The sequence below is a fragment of the Pollachius pollachius genome, assembly GCF_949987615.1.
Source record: "Pollachius pollachius genome assembly, chromosome: 4".
Classification (NCBI taxonomy): domain Eukaryota; kingdom Metazoa; phylum Chordata; class Actinopteri; order Gadiformes; family Gadidae; genus Pollachius; species Pollachius pollachius.
The window spans coordinates 3,706,272-3,726,271 of NC_136937.1; the positions used below are offsets into that span (position 1 = coordinate 3,706,272).

At 46.6% G+C, this 20,000-nt stretch overlaps 2 protein-coding genes across 3 annotated transcripts in view; one reads left to right on the forward strand and one right to left on the reverse strand.

The window, feature by feature from the left end:
* The window catches only part of LOC307075015 (rho GTPase-activating protein 8-like), a 35,928-nt gene extending 30,196 nt beyond the window's left edge, over positions 1-5,732 (reverse strand). The window contains exon 1 of one of the 2 annotated variants that reach the window (XM_079735496.1): positions 5,632-5,732. The gene's annotated coding sequence lies outside the window, so the exon portion shown is untranslated. The remainder of the gene's footprint in view (positions 1-5,631) is intronic. The other variant, XM_079735495.1, reaches the window with a different exon arrangement.
* The window catches only part of LOC307075013 (shaker-related potassium channel tsha2), a 69,297-nt gene that overhangs the window by 16,477 nt on the left and 32,820 nt on the right, over positions 1-20,000 (forward strand). The gene's annotated exons all lie outside the window — the stretch shown is intronic.

Below are 20,000 nucleotides of genomic sequence, written 5' to 3' on the forward strand. Positions count from 1 at the left end.
ATGTTTTTATAAACCCGTGTCTGTTGAGATATCACCATAGTTCTGTTCGCTCCAGGATATGGATTTTAGGATAGGTGAAATGTTGTTCATACTCCCCACAATCCTGTTATGTAAATATTTAAAGTAGAGAGCAGTAGTTAAGATCGTATAAACTTTATTGTCTCAAGAGAAAATCATTTGTACACACAGTGTCGACCTTAAGTCTACTGGGCATTCACTATTCCAAAGAAGTCATAAGTACATCTAAAACAGGCTACTAACCACAGATTAATACAGCTTCAGAATGAAGTCTGCTGCACATGTTTTCATCTTATAAGGTTTTATGCTCTGCTACCAAAGGTTTATAGGAGTACTTAAAAGTAATATTTAGGGTAAGTCATTTTCGAATGTGCAACTTGTGCCGTCGGGGGAAACTTTCCTTTCCACTGGAATGACCTCAGCTGGACGGGTGTGGAAAGACTTGGTGCACTGTGTGTTCTCCTGACCAGAAACTCATTTCAAAAGCATCACCTGGCAACTGAGTCAGGCAGCAGTGAAAGAAATCAGTGTTTTCTCACTACATTTTGTCCTCCTGCAGCTCAGTGCACACAAGCACTCTGTGACTTCTCTGTCTTGCTCTCTCTCTCTATCTGTCTGTCTGTCTCTCAGTCTCTCTCTCTTTCTGTCTCTCTCTGTCTCTCTCTCTTTCTGTCTCTGTCTCTCTCTGTCTCTCTCTCTTTCACTCTCTCTCTCTCTCGTTGTCTCTCTCTCTCTCTCTTGCTCTCTCTCTCTCTCTTTCTGTCTCTGTCTCTCTCTCTTTCACTCTCTCTCTCTGTCTATCTCTCGTTGTCTCTCTCTCTCTCTCTCTCTCTCTCTCTTGCTCTCTCTCTCTCTCTCTTGCTCTCTCTCTCTCTCTGAGAAGAGAAGGTCTACCTGCCACGCCCATAACTTAATTCGTGTCGTAACTTAATTCACGATCACTTAGTATTTCTATTCCTCAAATGGTGGACGGCTCAGTGACGGAGGTAGCCCCCCCCCCTCCCCAGAACCTGCCCAATCGTGTCTGTAGTTTGAACCTAGAGGTATGACCCGACCTGCTTGATGGGATGAATTGGATGTGAACCCCCCTCCAACCTCCCACCAGTCCCCCCACCTGACCGGTCCCCTCGGTGACCCCGTCCCATGGTCAGCCCGTCTACGGACCCCCGCTCTGTGATTCAGCCTGACACCCGGCCTGCGACGGCCCAGTCCACAATTTATGTTTGTATTTCTGTGATGTCGGCACTCCTCTGCTCTCGTCTTCTCTCCCCTGTGTCTCTCCCTCCCTCCTTCTCTTCGCTTCCCCCTCTCTTTCCCCCCCCCTCCTTCCTTCCTCGCTCCTTCTCTCCCCTCCGTCCCTCCCTACTTCCTTTCCTCCCTCCCTCCCTCTTTCCCTCCTTCCCACTCCTCCCTCCCTCCCTCCCTCCCTCCCTTCTCTCCTTCTTTCACTCCCTTCTCCCCTCCCTCTCTCCCTCCCTTCTCTCCTTCTTTCACTCCCTTCTCTCCCCTCCCTCCCTCTTTCCCTTCCTCCCTCCCTCCCTCCCTCCTTATTTCTCTCCCTCCCCTCCCTCCCTCCCTCTCTCCCCTCCTTCCCTTCCTCCCTCCCTCCCTCTCTCCCCTCCTTCCCTCCCTCCCTCCTTCTTTCCCCTCCCTCCCTGATTATCCCCCCTCCTCTCTCCTCCCTTCCCTCCCTCCCTCCTTCTTTCCTCTTCTTTCCTCGTCTTCCTCTCCCTTCTCTCTCTTCCCCTCAGCTCTGCCTCCCTCCCTTCATGTTTCTGAAACACACTTTATATTCCTCCATGTTTGTTTATTCCTTAATGTCCTCAGTAACACTGGCTTTACAGTGTGGAAAGTATCTCTGGATAATCGTAAAAGATAAATAAACATATATTACATATTATATGATACATATGTTCACTATTACTATCCTAATAATATAATTATATGATTACTTTTAATTTTGTAAAAGTGGTAATTTCAGCCTTTCCATGTTCCCCCGAATCCAACTCAATACCATGCATGTAGCATTTAGCTCGTAGCTACAAGTGTGGAGGTAGGGTAGGGGACTTGGCTTAGAGTGACCCAGAAACAAGACGTGCCCGGTCAGCCCAAACGGGGCCCGGAGACGGATGAGTACATGAGACGAGACAGGGGCTCCGCCACCGCAGCAGAGCAGAGAGGTGGCGCACCGGACAGACGGACCGGGACAGACTGAGAGCCTTTTGTCTGCAACCTGACCTCCTCATCTGCCACCAGAGATTTACATTTACATTTGGGGCATTTGGAAGACGCTTTTCTCCAAAGTTATCTTGCCGTCGGTACAGTAAGGATGTAGAACCAATTTCCAAGCACCCACAATCGCTATGTTAACCCATTCCACATACACAACACAGAGACCTGGGATAAGATGCAAAATGCTAAGTACTATTTTTAAGTGCAAGGATATACAAACATTGTGCGTAAGAGGGGTGTGGGGGGGAGGATATGCAGAGTCTAGGTAAACTCTAAACAAGTGAGTCTTCATTATTTTGCGATAGAAGACTCGAGTCTCACCAGAGGTCGGACCGGGCTCTGAGCAAACGTCAGGTGGAAAGCGACACAGACGAGACATAAATAAGAAACTCGGGTGAAATGGTGAATCTATTTCGGCTCAGTCGCTCAGCAGATGCTTGGATCCCAGGCGACATACAGTGAGCACGGGAGGGGATTTGAATTAAGCAGATTTATTCCAGGTAGCTGTGAATAAGGGTGCTGAACCACTAACAGGAGTGTTGTACTAAGTGGTGGCGACCAGAACGGAGCCTGCCAAGAGCAGATTACCAAAGTTTGATTTGGAGGAAGCCAAAGCCGTCTTTGTGCTTGGGAGGAGACCAGACTGCCCGGAGAACTGGGAAGTGCATGATGGTGGAATCGGCTCAGAGGGATTTACTAAGGGAGGATGTGCTTTCTAGGGAGAGGCAAGAGGGAGTCTCGTGCCTGCAGTGATCTGCAGTGTGTCTGCAGTGATCTGCAGTACTTGTATTGACATATTTTGTGGATTTTGTTTCCCTCTATTATTTTAGCTGCTTCTATTCCCCAACGTTTATCTAACCAACGTTTTCGTTTTTTAATTCGAATTTGTATTTTTCTCGCACATTTACATATTTTTTTAGTATTACAGTTTTGTAAAAGTATTACATGTTTTTTTCGCCATGTTTTTACAAGGCTGGACATTCACGCTGTAATGTTGTTCACATGAAACTCTATACGCATGTTGTAGCGCGGGAACCAGGAACCCCAGGCGCAGGGAACAGGTGCTCTCGCCCCCCCCCCCCAGAGTGGGCTGCGGACGGAGCCAAGCGCCACAAACCACCAATTAAAAACTCTTTCTCCGTGTTTGACACGCTGGAATCAAGGAGCCGCGAGACGCCTGGCAGGAAGTGGCAGACTTTTCTCTAACGCTGAGAGAGGGTCGTTAGAGATGTGCTGGGGGGGGGAGAGTGACGACTGAAGTGAGGGCTCACAGTGGTGATCAGACACGCACATACGTATACACACACATGCCATGCACACGCACGTGTGCCACACCCTGTACGCACACACACACACAGACAGACAGACAGACAGACAGACAGACAGACAGACAGACAGACAGACAGACAGACAGACGTATACATGCACACGTGCACGTATGTGCACATGCACACACGCACATATGCAGTCACAGAGGGTCGTCAGAGATGTGTTTAGGGGGAATAATGACCGAAGTGAGGGCTCACAGTTATGATCAGACACGTCCACACACGTGCACGCGCGCATGCACATCGCACGTGCACATGCACACGCGCCCAGCCTGCATGCACACACACACACATGCACACAAACACACACGTACGTATACATGCAAACATGCACGCATGTGCACATGCACGTATGCACACACATATGCACTCACACACACGCACGCACACACCCTGTACACACTAACGCACGCACGCACACACTTTCAGTCAAAGTAATTAATATGGTGTGAGTTCAATTAAAATGAATTACATATTAACATTATTCACTTGACCATGTCGTCTGAAAAAACAGGTTAAGGGAACAGGCAGTCAGTGAAGCGTAACAGATGGTCAGGTAAGCAGCCATGTTAATTTCCCATCACCAGCCAAGGGGTTGGCAGAGAGACATAGATTCAGTTGAGCTCGATGCTGTTGTCTTTAGGGCAGCTGGTGTTTTCCCAGTCGTACGCGATTTGGAGGTTATGATCTATAAATCATCCGTTAGAAATATAATCTCTGTTATGTACTGTATGGGTGGCAGTTTAAAGAGGAACTGAAGATTCAGAGCGACCCTTGGGGGCAGCACTATATACAGTACACGTCTTGCTTGTTGTGCTTTATAGAGCATGTGACAATATCTGGCACACTTTCAGCCCCTCACCAACAGCTGCAGTGAGCCATGTTTCACCAGAGAGGGCGCTGTTTCATCCTTGTTACTCTTTAAACCAAGCAGAGCCCTAACATTGGGGCGGCAGAGCTAACCTATAGTTGATTTAGTGATAAAAGTGCAATATTTTGTGCATATTTAGCTTAATATATTTAGAAGAAATCTGGATGTTGGGCCAATGCAGATTGGCATTCTGATGACCATGGTAGCCATTTTTACTATCGCTGCTAAATTTGATGCTTTTATAACAAAATGAACAGTTGCTATGTATTTTTGTGCTGTGCCACCCCACTATAAAACAGAACCCAACTGTTAGTTCAAAAGTCCTCCGGTATTGAATCATATAACCGTTGGAATTACCCACAGTGTCAACAGGGATTCTTTGTGACCGTGTCCAACGATATTTGCAGTCATGCTGTGTTCCGTGTTTGCAATAGAAATTCCTTTACAACCATCCCATAATAAAAGAGGACTATAGCTACACTCAGACACTCACCCATACATTTCCAAGGATAGACAATTATCGGCTTCTTTCACAACCCCTCATAAATGTTTTGATAATCAAGATCGTTCTTGAGCAATGATGGCATGTTTCTCTACCAAGGTAGGCATGCTGCTGTTGAATTAAGGAGTCGTTATCTCAAGGTTGTGAGTTTGTCCATACAAAATGATCAGTACAATGCCGTACCAAGTATCTGGAAGAGGGAGGCGGTTAGTAAAGACATTTCTATCTTATCTGCATGTCGTAAGATAAGACAATGGAGCTTACGTCGTTAACCTCAACGAATTTTCCTGTGTGAGTGGTGCTTTGGAGCGGTACTCGGTGTCGGTTGGGAATCTCTGGTGTCAGTTGGTAATTCATTATCCAGTCAGAGCTTCTTTGGGATGATGCCTCCTTTTGAAGAGGTTACGATTCAACTGAATGGATTGCAACTTTAGGAATGTCTTTCTATTAAGAGTTGAAGTTGGGCATTAAAGTGCTGCAGGTTTGAATCCCATGAAAGCAGTGTCTATCACTTTTCCGCTCACATTTGCATACAAGGTATGTTTAAAAAGAAAAATTCAGGGTTTCTGTTTCGAAGCAGGTAACACGAACCCAATCAAATCGTCGTACAAGTAACACAAACATCGAACGTAATGAGGGTCACAGCAGATCTCTTATAATGGCCGCCGGTGGTGCCTTACCAGAGAATGATGCCTTTGTCTTTTTTTGTCCACGTTTCCTTCAAATATCTCTGGCCACTGCCTCAAACCAGCATCCCGATGTCAGTCTGTGTCTGTGCTGCTGTAAGTGGTGTGTGTGTGTGTGTGTGTGTGTGTGTGTGTGTGTGTGTGTGTGTGTGTGTGTGTGTGTGTGTGTGTGTGTGTGTGTGTGTGTGTGTTTCAGTGTGTAAGAGTGTATTGACTTAGTGTCGTGGCGCTGCAGGAGAACAGGACATGAATCCTCCTTAAAACAACGACGACATCAGTGTGCTTACGCCAAACAAACCAGAGAAACAAAAAGCCTCCATACTTCTCTACCTCCCTTCCTTCTCTCCCTCCCTTCTATTCCTCTCTCCTTTCCTTCCTTCCTTCCTTCCTTCCTTCCTTCCTTCCTTCCTTCCTTCCTTCCTTCCTATCTTCCTTCCTCCCTCCCTTTCCTCTCTTCCTCCCTTCCCTCTCTTCCTCCCTTATTCCCTTCCTTCCTTCCCTCTCTTCCTCCCTTCCTCTCTCCCTTCCCTCCCCCCATATTTACTCAGTTTCTCTTTTATCCTTAAAAGTCTAATTTGCATAGCCCCCGTCAGTTCCTTCCTGAAACGGCGTTCCCGCTCCCCGCTCTGCCTGAAACAACGACACGTTTGTCCGCCTGCCCTCCGCCCGACGACAGCAGCTGCTCCGGCCAATCAAAACAAAGGCCTGTCAACTACCCCCAAACGAGCAGTGTGGGGACATAGCGCCGGGCTAATCCGCCAGCGCTCCAGCGCAGGGCTTAACCACTCAGCCCTGAAATGTATCAGCACTGCCGGGCTGCATGGCTCAGTTAGCCTGGTGAATATTTTGTATTTATATATTTTATATATCTATAAAATAATATTTTATGTTACTTGTCTACAGCATCACTCTTAACATCCTGTAGAACAGCCTGTCGTCGAAGCAAACCAAAGTCTGCAGATGCGTCACATCTTCCTCCTGGCATGGATGCGTCGGTGTCTTTAATAGGGATACCATGTTCCACTGTGTGTTAGACCCCAGAGACCTCCGTGGGGACGGCCGTGGGGTCCTTAAGGAGCCTTTATGGTGTTAAGGGCCCCCAGGAACCTGGGGCTGAGCAGACCCCCACAGACCCATACTCACTGTTATTTTGGTCAATATTGAAATCACGATTATTCCAACAGTTATCTTTGAGTTTGAAAACATGATGCATTTACAGTATTTCTTTGCAAAATGCACTTTGTAGCTGAGAACTTTGAAGAATCCCCTTCAGAATTGATACAAAATGTTCAAGTAGAAAACGTTGAATTCAAAAATAACTTACCAATATGTCTTCAACTGTTGTGCAATTTCTATAACCGTGCTGAACAGGAAGTGGGGATTCCTGACCAGTGCGTCAAACAGGAAGTGGGGATGCCCAACCACCGCGTTCAACAGTAAGCGGGGATTCCTGGCCACCGCCTCAAACAGGAAGTGGGGATTCCGATACCAGGACTGGAACCTCACCCTTCCCCCTCTGTGTTTATCCAACATCCAAACACACAAAAATCTACATTTATTTATTTATTTATTTAAGGAATCCCTCCCCCAGATCTCGGTCAGTAATAGGGGTGCTGACAGCCCCCCCTCCATTGGGATTCAGGCTGCGTTCCACTGCAGAGTCGCCTCGCCCCCAAACGTCACACCACATCAGACGGTTAGGGACCTCATTGGAGCCACTTGCCATTATGGGTCATTAAGGGTGTGCGTGTGTGTGTGTGTGTGTGTGTGTCTTTATGGGAAGTGAGTGAGTGAGTGTGTGTGTGTGTGTGTGAGTGTGTTTGGGAAGTGTGTGTGTGTTTCTTTGTGTGTCTGTGTGCGAAGTGTGTCTGTGCGTGTGAAGTGTGTGTTTGTTTGTGAGGTGTGTGTGTGTCTTTGAGTGTGTGTTTCTTTGAGTGTGTGTGGGAAGTGTGTCTGTGTGTGTTTCTTTGAGTGTGTGTGGGAAGTGTGTGTGTCTGTGTGTGTTTGAAGTGTGTCTCTGTGTGTGGTGTGTGAGACAGCACGCTCGTTTTTATCACAGCCACACAGCAGGAGGGAGACGGGCGTGATGAGACCCCTGTGTGTGTGTGTGTGTGTGTGTGTGTGTGTGTGTGTGTGAGGGCCATCCAACAGCTAGTGGTGCTCACCCTTCAGCCCAGTGTGAGTTTATTATCTCTCCCTTTATGAAGCACACACAGTCCAATAAGACTGGACCACACACACACACCTGCTCCGCACAAAGACACACGCACACACATACATACAGACAGACAGGCATACAGACAGACAGACAGACAGACAGACAGACAGACAGACAGACAGACAGACAGACAGACGATCAAACACACTAGTTATAGATCTTTGAAATCGGGCCGATCCAGGCAGAGCGGTCCAGGCAGAGCGGCAGACAGACACGGTTACCACGGCGACCGCCTCCACCCACCCATCACTCATCTCGGGGGGCCGCTTAGGGCCCCCAGGGGAACCCTCCTGGGGGGTAATGGGGGTCACAACGAGTTGCAAAGGCAGGGGGTCGGGTCCCCACCCTCCGGGATGAAGGACGGCGGTGGTGGTGGGCAGGGGGGGTGGTGGTGGTGGTGGTTTATACCACTCCCCCCGCTCCTCCCCCTGTGACGGAGGACCGCCCCTATGATCAGGTGGTTGTTTACAGGTGGGGGGGTCGCCTGGTTGGGGCTCTCAGGCTAAACAGGGTGGAGGGGGTCGCAGCAGGCTGGGCCCGGTGTGAGGGCACGTGGCTGTCAATCTAAACGGCAGCCACAACTGTGTGTGTGTGTGTGTCTGTAACTGTGTGTGTGTGTGTGTGTGTGTGTGTGTGTGTTTGTCTCTGTGTGTATGTCTGTGTGTGTGTGTGTTTGACGCTGTGTGTTTGTCTGTGCGTATGTTTGTGTGTGTCAGTCTCTGTGTGTGTGTGTGTGTGTTTGTGTTTGTCAGTGTTTGACTCAGTGTGTGTCTGTGTGTGTCTGTGTCTGTGTGTGTGTGTGTGTGTTTGACCCTGTGTGTTTGTCAGTGCGTATGTTTGTCTGTTTGCGTGCGTCTGTCTCTGCGTGTCTCTGTGTGTGTGTGTGTGTGTGTGTTTGTGTTTGTCAGTGTTTGACTCAGTGTGTGTCTGTGTGTGTCTTCGTGCCTTCGTAAGCATGTGTATGTGTGTGTAAGCCTTGCACAGAACCAAACACAACACGTACACAACAAACATCAGACCGCATTACGATTCACGATGAGCCGCCTCGACTCGTTCAATATCCGAAGCTTCATCATGATTACAACTCGATTGGTTGTTGTTATTCGACGCCTGCTGTAATGAGGCTGTGATTTGCCGTCCGATTAATCGTGGACGCAGACCCCTTATCTTAGGTGCCGACCCGGTTCACACCAGTTCTGAGCGGGCCGAATCCCAGCAGCGAGGGGGGGGGGGGGGGTCGACTGCTCCAGGCCTCATTACTGAATCGATTTGCCTTCATAAATACGGAGGTGAATTTAAATCAGGGTGCAGGATTAAGGGTTCGAACCCTGAAGGAAATGCCAGGAGCATGTTCCTGTAAAGGTTATTTTCCTGCTGTCCCTATTCTTCAGATAGGGATATTGTGACATTATGCGGATGCTGCTGTTATCCGCTGGTGAATAAATTGGAATTGCTACCATAATATTTTGCAATCACAGCGAGCAGAATCATTTTTGGTGGGCGTCTGGGTGGGATGTTGTCGGGGTTCACTCAATACCCAGGTGGTGAATGCTGCCTGCCAGCATGAAAGCCGCACGTTTATTAATCTGGATTTCCCATGTGAGACTAATGCTGATTCACTGTGTATTGCACAAGTCATTTATGTGGCTCGCTGTTCCCCTTTCAGACGGAGCTGGGAACCCAGACACACAGCCTCGATCTCAATGTTTCTCCCTTTTCACAGAGCTGTGCCCTTCCTTATGGTTGGTTGATGTTTGCGAGATCCTCGCTAGGAACTGTCGTCCTTTATGATGTGAAATAAAAAGCATTAGCCTCTGTCGCCGGGTTGGGGCCGTCACACACCTCAGTGGGCTTCTGGCCTGGGATGATTTTTACACTTGAAAGAAGAATCCCCACTCCATGGATTCTTCCAGAAGGCATCCTTTCGCTCTCTCTCTCGCTTTCATTCACATTCTCTGTCTCTCTCTGTCTCTCTCTGTCTCTTTCTCTGTCTGTCTCTCTCTCTCTCTCTCTGTCTCTCTCTATGTCTCTCTCTGTCTCTTTCTCTGTCTGTCTGTCTCTCTCTTTATCTCTCTCTCTGTCTCGCTCTGTCTCTTTCTCTGTCTGTCTGTCTGTCTGTCTGTCTGTCTGTCTGTCTGTCTGTCTGTCTGTCTGTCTGGCTGTCTGGCTCTCTCTCTCTCTCTCTCTCTCTCTCTCTCTCTCTCTCTCTCTCTCTCTCTCTCTCTCTCTCAATTTCTCCCAGAAACAAATATGTAAATAAATTAGTAGATTATCCATGAACAGTACACATACAAATTGACAACATGCAATACATGCAGTTATTACAATATAACAAGTAGGAGTTGTATCTTGGCTTTTTGGAGGTTTGGGTAATCTGGAATTAGTTTTGTACATTTTGTGAGGATTATTTTGAATTTCATTATTTGTTCATTATTATTTAGAGACAGTGTGAGACTCTGAGTCTCTAGTTCACCTGTTTCATCGTGACTACAAGGTGTTTTATTTTGATCAAACCGTCGGTTTCTATGACAGCCAGTTTCAGAAGCCAGTTGGTGGTAACACAGTCTGTTAACATATTCCTCTGTTAAAGGTATTTTATTCTTGTGGCCGATTCTAAACCTTGAGTGATCTGTGTGCGAGCGTTACAATTTATTTATTGATTTAATTTAGAAAGTCAGTTTGTAGTCCCCGTGGGGGAAAAACCAACAACACCCTTTACATACATTATCACACAACAACACCGGGAAGTAACAACGCTTAGTGTAACACCACGGCCCACAACACAAGAGAAGCAGAGTATAACACAGAGTCTAAGAACACGATTCACTGCCGTTATTTAATTTATGTATGTTTCATGTATTCTATACATTCTAACAAGGTATTGAGTTAAGAACACAGTTAAATCGGGGATGCAACACCAAGCTAAAATAGCATCAGTTACAGAAATAATGTCTAGGAAATCATCTATGGATCCGAGTTATTGGTTTATGGAAAAGCCCAGCAAATAATGTTGGCAGCGTTGGACTTTATAGTCCTTTATAGTAGAGGTGACCCACAATTATGTCCATGTTCTGATATTAAAAGGCCCACTGGCCTACATATACAAAATACAGTTAAATATATATTCATTCAACCGAAGAAATAAACACGGAAAGCAATTGTGAATCGATCAGAATCACAGAAGATTAGCTTTGTGATTCTCCCATGAATAGATTTTCTTCCCTCCACCCCTAATCAGGGGTTTATCTTCCCCCAGCAGAACCACTGAACGCGGGCCCTTTGGAGCAGCTAGAGGCCCTGTGCTCCATGAGCAGATTCATTGGCACTTTAGTGTGATTTTTATTACAGATTATACACAGTGTGTGGAGTCTACTAACTCTAGTGCATACACAACCAAACGCAATGGCTGCATGCAAAGATAGAGGACAGAGAGAAACAGACAGAAGAGGGTGGAGGTGCGAGTGTGTACTCTATGTGTGCGTGTGTGTGTGTGTGTGTAAAAGGGGGCATGGCATGGATTAACGTTCTCAGAGAACACTTCCTCTTCCTTTTATAAATAGGAGGCGCGTGATTGGCTCGGACCACAAATCAAACTCCTGTCCTCCTTTCATCAGAGAGCTGAGCACTCCGATGAGTAACGCCTCTGCTTCTTATAGGCCGATAAATCACTGTTACAAGATATCTTTATGATGGCCATCCCATAATATGTCAGCCTAGCAACAGAGGCAGGGTGTGGAGGGTTGGGAGATGGATGTGATTCGCTGACCCCGGCCCCGGAGCCCTAAAGGCCAGAACGTGTACAAGGTTTATATATTATGCTGCTGAAACATAAAGCGCATCATTCACCACCAGCGGCAGGGTGTCAGACTCGTGTCTGTGTGTTTCTGTTTGTTTGGTTTGTGTTTGTGAGTGTGTGTGTGTGTGTGTGTGTGTGTGTGTGTGTGTGTGTGTGTGTGTAAGTATGAGTGCGCGTGTGTGTCTCTGTGTCTGTCTGTGTCTCTGGCTCTGTGTGTGTGTCTGTGTCTGTGGGTCTGTCTGTGTGTGTCTCTGGCTCTTTCTGTGTGTGTGTGTGTGTGTATGTGTGTGTGTGTGTGTGTGTGGTATCTTCTTACCTTCACTACCTGATTGCCAGTTGGCTCCAGAACCCAGCCTCCATCAGCACCATGGGGGGGGGGGGGGGGGGGTTGAGGAAGATGGACGATGGGAGGCCGGCTCTGCTCGGTGCATCGCGCCCTAGCCGGGATAAAGAGCCTCAATTGATTAATGAGTGACTTCACCCTGAGTGTATTCCTCTTCCTCGTTCAGCTCCGTTCGATGAAGACGAAGAGGGTTTAAGGGTCTGAACTGAGAGGGACGTGCCGGTCTCCTTCGAAGGTTCAGGACCCAGGGTTCCTGTTCAGTGTGTGCATTGACTTTAAGGTCGTGATTGAGATGAAAGGTCAGTGGATCAGCCATGGAGATGGGCTGTGTCTCTGTGTCCAAAAGGCCAAACTGGTCGATGGAGAATTCAGAGGTCATACAGAGGCACCGTATTGAACGCAATTATTTTCTTAATTTGAAGATTATTCCAACATGCCAAGGAACATGAGTGCATCTCCACTCTCCTTTCTGAAATGGTTTGGCACCAGTAACATCTCCAGCTTGAAAGTGTATTCTTGTACTCTCTTTAGACCTCTGTAGCGGATCGGACCCCAACGTCAGGGAATCAATCAACCCAGAGGCAGGATGGCAAAGCGGCCACAGGGCGTTAGACGCCCGGCCAGGAGGCAGCCCGTTCGATCCCCATCATCCGCGCTGGCCTCAGCCAGCCCGAGACCGCCCTTGATTGAGCAATGCATCTGAATTATTCGATTAAAACAACGGAAAACGAAAAATAAGAATGCAATCATCGTCTCTAAGAGATGAGGTCGCTGAGCGCCGGGGAGGTGAGCGAGGTCAACCGGCGGTAACGTTTTGTAACACGTCGAGCTCGCTCGTCTTTCACCTTGACAGTCGCCTTCACGAGGCGGAGGAATTAGGGTGGAACGTGGCGGTGGGGAGCTCAGCAGGGGTGCCAGTCAATCTGACACCCAAAAGCCCTTTCATCCCCCCCCTGACTGCCTGCATGGCTGGCTGTCTGTGGAGATCTGGCTGCCCGTCCCCCTCACTTAGGGGAGCCCACCGCCTCTCTGGGGGGGCTGTGTGTGTTGCTGCACACGTCAACACAGTTGGAATCAGAATGAGGTGTGTTGCGGGTCTGGGAGTCTGGCGTCATCGATTGGTGGGGATTGGAACGACAAGCGAAGCAGTTTTAGTTGCTCAGTGAGATGCAGGATCTGCTTTGGGATTGGATCTTCTCTGGAGAAGTGTACGGTGTTATTTGAAGAAAGGCTACAAGACTGAGCAGGGACGCGCAAATGTCTCTAGTTAAATCAGTCCATTTCCAGGCAATGCAACCGCATCGATTTCCAACGTTGCAATCAATGATAATTGATTGTAACGGATCGACCTGTATTGAAGTTCTGTGAAGTTCTATCCACTAAATACATTGGGATTAGGATTAGGATTAGGACCTACCATCATTATTCCAATCAATAAATTCCAATCTCCTTGGCCTTTCGTTGAAGTACATTCTATGCATAGTCAGTTCATAGAGTGAGAAGGACAAACACTTAGATTTTCTTGGATTACATTACACATGCTAATATTTAAGCATAAATGCTCAATAAAAAGTATATGCAAAATATATAACAGTAACTGTGGTCAAATACAAATAGATGTAGATGCATGCAATACCCCAAAGTCGCGGTCAAACGTTGTGGTTCTGTTGCTGTGTACCCTCACTTTAATGTTAAATCAATCCTCAACGTGGACTCCCCCTCAAGACAAAGAATAGATTAGCCTTCAGTGACCGTACTGCTAGTGTCACTGTTTAGAGCTAAACTAGCTTGAGGAGGTCGATTTACTGTTTACAGCTGAACTAGCTTGAGGAGGTAGAGTTATTGTTTACAGCTGAACTAGCTTGAGGAGGTAGAGTTACTCTTTACAGCTTAGCAAGCTCAGATTTTCTGTTTACAGAACTTGGCACCCTATTGGCCTCCGTGCTCTTTTTTCCATTTCCCACCGTCTGTCCGGTGAGTTGACGAGTGATAGCCGCAGGTCATCGGCGCTTAATTTAATTCCTGGACAATCTGGCCACTGATGTAATCGCAACCTGTTGAGACTGTTCCCTGGGAAAATGATTTGGTGCGACGCAGGGATCGGGTGTGTGTGCGTGTGTCTGTGTGTGTGTGTGTGTGTGTGTGTGTGTGTGTGTGTGTGTGTGTGTGTGTGTGTGTGTGTGTGTGTGTGTGTGTGTGTGTTGACATGGATCTGATCTCCAGTACGTGCTTTTAAAGTGTTACCGTATGAGTGATTGTGTGCGTGTGAGTGTGTGCGTGTGTGTGTGTATGCATTTGTGTGCGTTGATGTGCATGCGTTAGGGAATGTGTGAAAGCTTGGGTAAACCCATGTGTCAAGTCTATTTTTAGGGAGTTTACAACCTTTATCCAATGACACACACACACACCTACACACACACACACGCACGCACACACACACACACACACACACACACACACACACACACACACACACACACACACACACACACGCACAACTGTTGAGTCACTCAGATCATATTATGTATTATGGGGTGTCACTTCAAGGCGTCTAGTGACTTGACAACAGAGAGGGGATTGAACCAAGAGGATGACAGTAAACAAACACACACACCACCAAGCTGTTGGTTCATAGCGAGCACAGAGAGATGACTGTTTTCCTATTAAAGGGCCTCTATTTGAATGGGTGTTTAGTTTTTAGTTTGGTTTGTTTAGGGTCCGCTTTAGTTACTACCGCAGTCACAACTTTTCTTTCTGAGTTCCACAAAAGGCAAGACATTCAAACATCACATTGTTGATAATCACAATATCAACAAAACAAAATGCATAGAAATAAGAGAAAGTAAGTGTTTCTCTTAAATTCATAATGTCAGCTCAACTGTAAATGGATACATTTTATATCACAGAATATCATGCGTACGGTATGACGGTATGACGTGGATTAGCCATTACAAGCCATTTCAAGATCGGCGTTGGTTCAGTCAGCTTGGTAGGCAGGAAGATGGATCCTTTCAATCATGCGTCTGGGTGGTCACTCCCACGTGTGATGTGATGATTTTAAAAGCACTGTAAGCCCTGTAAGACCTTTTCACGTTAGTTTGTTTATCGGACCTTGAGGTGCCCAAAATGAAGCTCTTTGGCGTTATTACGCATCCTTGACTCCACAAGTTGAAAGTTTTGACACGCTTGTAGGGCTGTAGCCAAAGAAAGTGTTGGTCGACTGAAATTCAACCAACTCTATGTCCAATTGGTGGACATAGAGAAACAGCGCCTAGAATATCCTTTTTATGAATAACTAATGTAATTTCTCCCACAATATAGCCTATGACTCATCAAAAGTAAACATCAGTCTTCATTTATCCCTCCCGCTCCTGAAAATACTGATTAGGAAGCGATTGTTCGACCAATGAGAATTTGGTGCCTGGAGAGGCATCTGCCTCTCAGGGCAACAGGAAGCGACAAGCAGCCAGCGACAAACGTCAGTTGGTGAAAGCCTATAGCGAAAAAACCCTGGAGGAGCGACATCTCTCCATTATGAAGAGGCAGCTCCAGAGGGCTGAGGAAGATGAGGACTAGTCGGCCGCAGACACCAGGGTTCTCGCGGAACTGAGAACAGAGTCAAGGGCGGTGGCGTTCGTTGGGTTTAATGGACCGTGAGCTGAGCGGATGGGCCTTCTTAAAGCGACACTTTTTTTTCTGAAATCTCTCAGTCTGATCGGCTGCACCCTCCTGAAACTAGTCCAAGGCAGACCCGGGTTCCATAGTAAAACACCTTCTAAAACTTACATTGTATCTTATTTTTTATTTTATTTTTTTGAATTTTTTTTAAGCGCAGAAAATACAGAGTATGTCACGTAAACATTTCACTCCACATCCAGTATGAGTATGTGACGAACAGAAACTTGTGAAACTTTGAATCTTCTTGTGTTTCGCGTTACCTCCACTTGGCCATGTGTGTTCTTCTGCTAACGCACTCAGGGGACGTTGCGAGGGGAGATACTCATTCTTCCCCTGGTGCTATTCTGGAGGAAGGTATGTAGGAATTAAGAATGGAGAGACACACTTCATTACCTCAATCGCTCGCCACTCTGAACAATCGGCAAAGTCCCTTTTGTCCTTCATCGGGGAAGTCATCGACCCACATGATTACAGCGAACCCGTAACACAGCTCCTATCGCTATACTATTCTGTTTGCACACTGTTGTGCACTCTACACACACACTTGTGTGTGTGTGTAGAGTGCACAGTGGTGTGCTTAAGCTAATTGGAGATGCATTAGGGTTCCAGTGTGGGGAAAATGTGTGGAATAATTGGAATGGAGCAAAATAATGGAAGGTGAGAATTCATCATGTGGAAAGGGATGGTTTAATGGTCCGTGGCTGTTATACTGAGCACCTTTCCCCCCGAAACCTTTTCAAATACCTGTTGACATACATGGTGATATCCATGTTGACGTATATGTTGATATACAGTATATATTTAAAATACCTATTGATATACAGTACATGTTGATATCCAGGGATAGTCCTCTGCTTTTTTCCGTTGTTACACCCCTGCCAAATACCGATACCCTTCTTGGACATATTTTTATATACCCCTTCTTGTATATCTTTATCTATACACCTCTTCTTGTATATCTGTTGATATACCCCTTCTCCTCTATCTGGTTATATACCACGGTTACATACCACCATAAACCGCTACCCACTCTGGTTAGATCCAAATCACAAGAAAGGATTTCACTGTTCACTGATCAGACGGCCCTAAAGTATCTGAAGAACACGTACAGCTGACATCAAACCCCCTCCCCACACACACCCTGGCGCCCGGTGAGACCACCCTCGCCGACACCCACCTCCAGGGTCTTCCATCGCAAGACGTGTGAATGGAGCGAAAACAGAACCCGTGGTCACGCTGTTCCCACCTCACCCGATATAGAGAGATGGCGTCAGGGGTTGCCGGACGACGTTCCTCGGCCTCTCCCTGACACCAGCGCACGGATACGTTACTGCAAGTCGCCCTTTCCCCCGTCGAGAAGGGTATGAAGTACATGAAAAGCGGGGTGTTTTATAACTTGCCGTTCACCTAAACTCTGCGTAGCCTCGCCCCTTATGCACTTATTGTATGTTGTACGTCCTGGCCCTTAGTTCTTTGCAATGTCTAGCATCTTATCCTAGCTATCTCTGTTGTACAAGGGGAATGGGTTAACATAGTGATTATAAGTGTTTGGCACTTGGTTCTATGAACATCCTTACTGTACCGACAGCGATATTTTGTTTTTTCTCTTTCTTATTTTCTTCGACAATATACTTATTGTGACTCGCTTTGGATGAAAACGTCTGCTAAATGCCCTAAATGTAAATGTAAATGTAAGAACCGCACACAATGTTTCTCTGGATGATTCCCTGTGTGTTTGAGGGTTTATGGGCGGTGTGTATTCCCAAAAGAAGGAGAGCTTTGTAATCACTGGGATTATGTTGCATTGAGGTGTGTGATGCTGAGTCATTGTGCAGAACTTTGAGGCGAAGCTAAATTAGAATGACTGTGAAACCGTAGCCAAGTGGAAAACGTTTTTAAGAATTAATTTGTGTTTATTTAGTATTTCTATCCCAAGTGACTTACAACAACCTAATTAGAAACTTGTCGGGCCGTCACTATCAAATCAAACTATCCATGTACAGGTATGACTCAGACACCTCTGAGACAGAAGTAAGTAACTTTTCAGGGACGGATATCTAACGTTCCCCTGACAGCGAGGCAGAGACAAAGGACGGCGTGAAAGAAGAACAACCTCAAGTCAAAGACGTCTGGAACACCAGACATAAGAACTGAAAGAGAACCAGATAAATGAGATAGTGATGGAGAGACAGAAAGAAAGAGAGATAACATCAAAGAACAAAAACATTGATAGAACGAATGACAAACAGCCAGACAGAAAGAAAGAAAGAAAGAAAGAAAGAAAGAAAGAAAGAAAGAAAGAAAGAAAGAAAGAAAGAAAGAGAAAGAAAGCGCCAAGCACAGAACATTGATCGACTTGAACAACTTGACAACTGACAAACGAAAGAAGGCAAGAAAAAAAGGACAGAAAGACAGACAGGTGGAAGGAGGGTAAAGACCAACAGGCTGGCTGGCAGACGGACAGAAAGACAGAACAAACACAAAGTCAGTTGAATCAGCACGGCTGAAGCGGTTGTAGCCACGCGCAGTGACTCACGCCTCTCCCAGGGAAAGGGCAGACGGATTAAGTTTCACCCTGCCTCTTTAGAACGGAGACGCCGAGAAGTCACGCTCAGACTGAAAGACAAGACCTTCCTTGTGGTGGTGGCCACAAGGAGTAAAAAAAGAGTCAAATAGTGGCAAAGATAATCCTTGAAGAGTACGAGACCGGGAGAGGGTTTGTTGGGAGGGGGTTAGGAGTCGGGCGTTCAGGGACAGGGCTCTAGGGGAGAATGCCACAGACGGAAGGAAGCTATGTGGAGTCGTCTTTTGTTTGTTCGGTAACCTTTTGCGTCCGCAAATGTATGTGCCGTGACCTTTTGAGACCTGGTGCGCTATTGAAAGAGAGGTTGGCCAGGGACTGGGGTCTCTTGGCAGGGGTGGTGAGGGTGGTAGTAGTGATGGTGGTGGTGGTGGGGCGGTCAATATTTTGAAATGAAGACAGATATTTCTGGAAGAGTTGTTGCAGACATTTCATGTGGCAACTCCACCACCACCACCACCACCATCCTTTTCTCCTCCGGCATTGTTCTTTTGTTGTCATTGTCGGTCCCATGTGATCACCAATACACCTTATTACCTTGGTTGATATTGGATCAATACATGCTCACATTGTTCTGAAGCGGGTTACCGGGCAGAATATGAACTCAATTCATCACACTGTGTACCATTCTTTGAAGCGAAAGTTTGCACTTTTAATTACAAACTTTCACTTTTGAAATAAAAGTATGGAGTTGAATTCTCCCCCCAAGCTGTGCTCCTCGATCGGATTGAGGTCTGAGAACAGCCACCAGCTCCATCACCCAAGCAGCCTGTGATTGTGACTGCATGGGCAAGTAACTACTAACGACATTGACTCCCAGAGCTAGAGTTAATGATCACCACCAAATCACACACCACACACACACTTCAAACACTGGGCTTTTGTGCGGTCGGTTCAATAAGGGAGAAGGGAAGCAGGAAGCACTGGCCTTGGGCTCATGGTGGTGTATTGATCAGTGTTTTTGCTTTTGGTTCTGTAGATAGGCATTTTTATTACAGATCAAAAACAGTTGGCCCCGTACGAACAGGCTCCTTTAAAACAAAACAACGTTCCCCATTAAATACAGTTTATTGTTTCTCTTTGTTGGCTGCTACTTGGTAGTAACCGTTTAAAGGTAGGGTAGTCCATTAGAAGAAACCAGCCAGAGAGATTTTGAAAGTATCCTACTGAACGAATCCCAACCCTCCCTTACAGCCTGCCTCTAAAGCCAATCCCCAAAAAACTTGACTAGCTCACTAGCGCAAACCATAAGTCGGCCTAGCCTTGTTGAAGACTGCGGCCATTTGCAACGAGTAGCATTGAGCAATGAGTGTAGCAGGGTAGGTAGACAGACAGACAGACAGGCCGTCCACTCATTACATCCGGGCCGAATGAAATGATTGGACGTCTTATAATGGGTCTGCGGCAGTCACAGATACCAATATTTCCTTATTTTTTTTATTTATAACTGTCTAGAATTTCAGCCAACAAAAATGACAAAATATGGTTCTAAAATAAATTGCATACCCTAGCTTTAACTTTTGATAATCCAGCCGAAACCCCCACAGGTAAACAAAAGCCTACATGCTTGGTGGAAGAACAGTGACCAAAAGGTTATTTGTTCTGTACTGCTTCTTATTTTTGATGGCGGGAGGGCTGCCAGCGATAGGTCAGGTGTCAGGGGTCAGTATTGATCGGACAGACAAAGGTCCATGCTGTACTGATTCCTCGCGGCCACTCCAGGTTTCTCTGACACAATCAGTCAAGG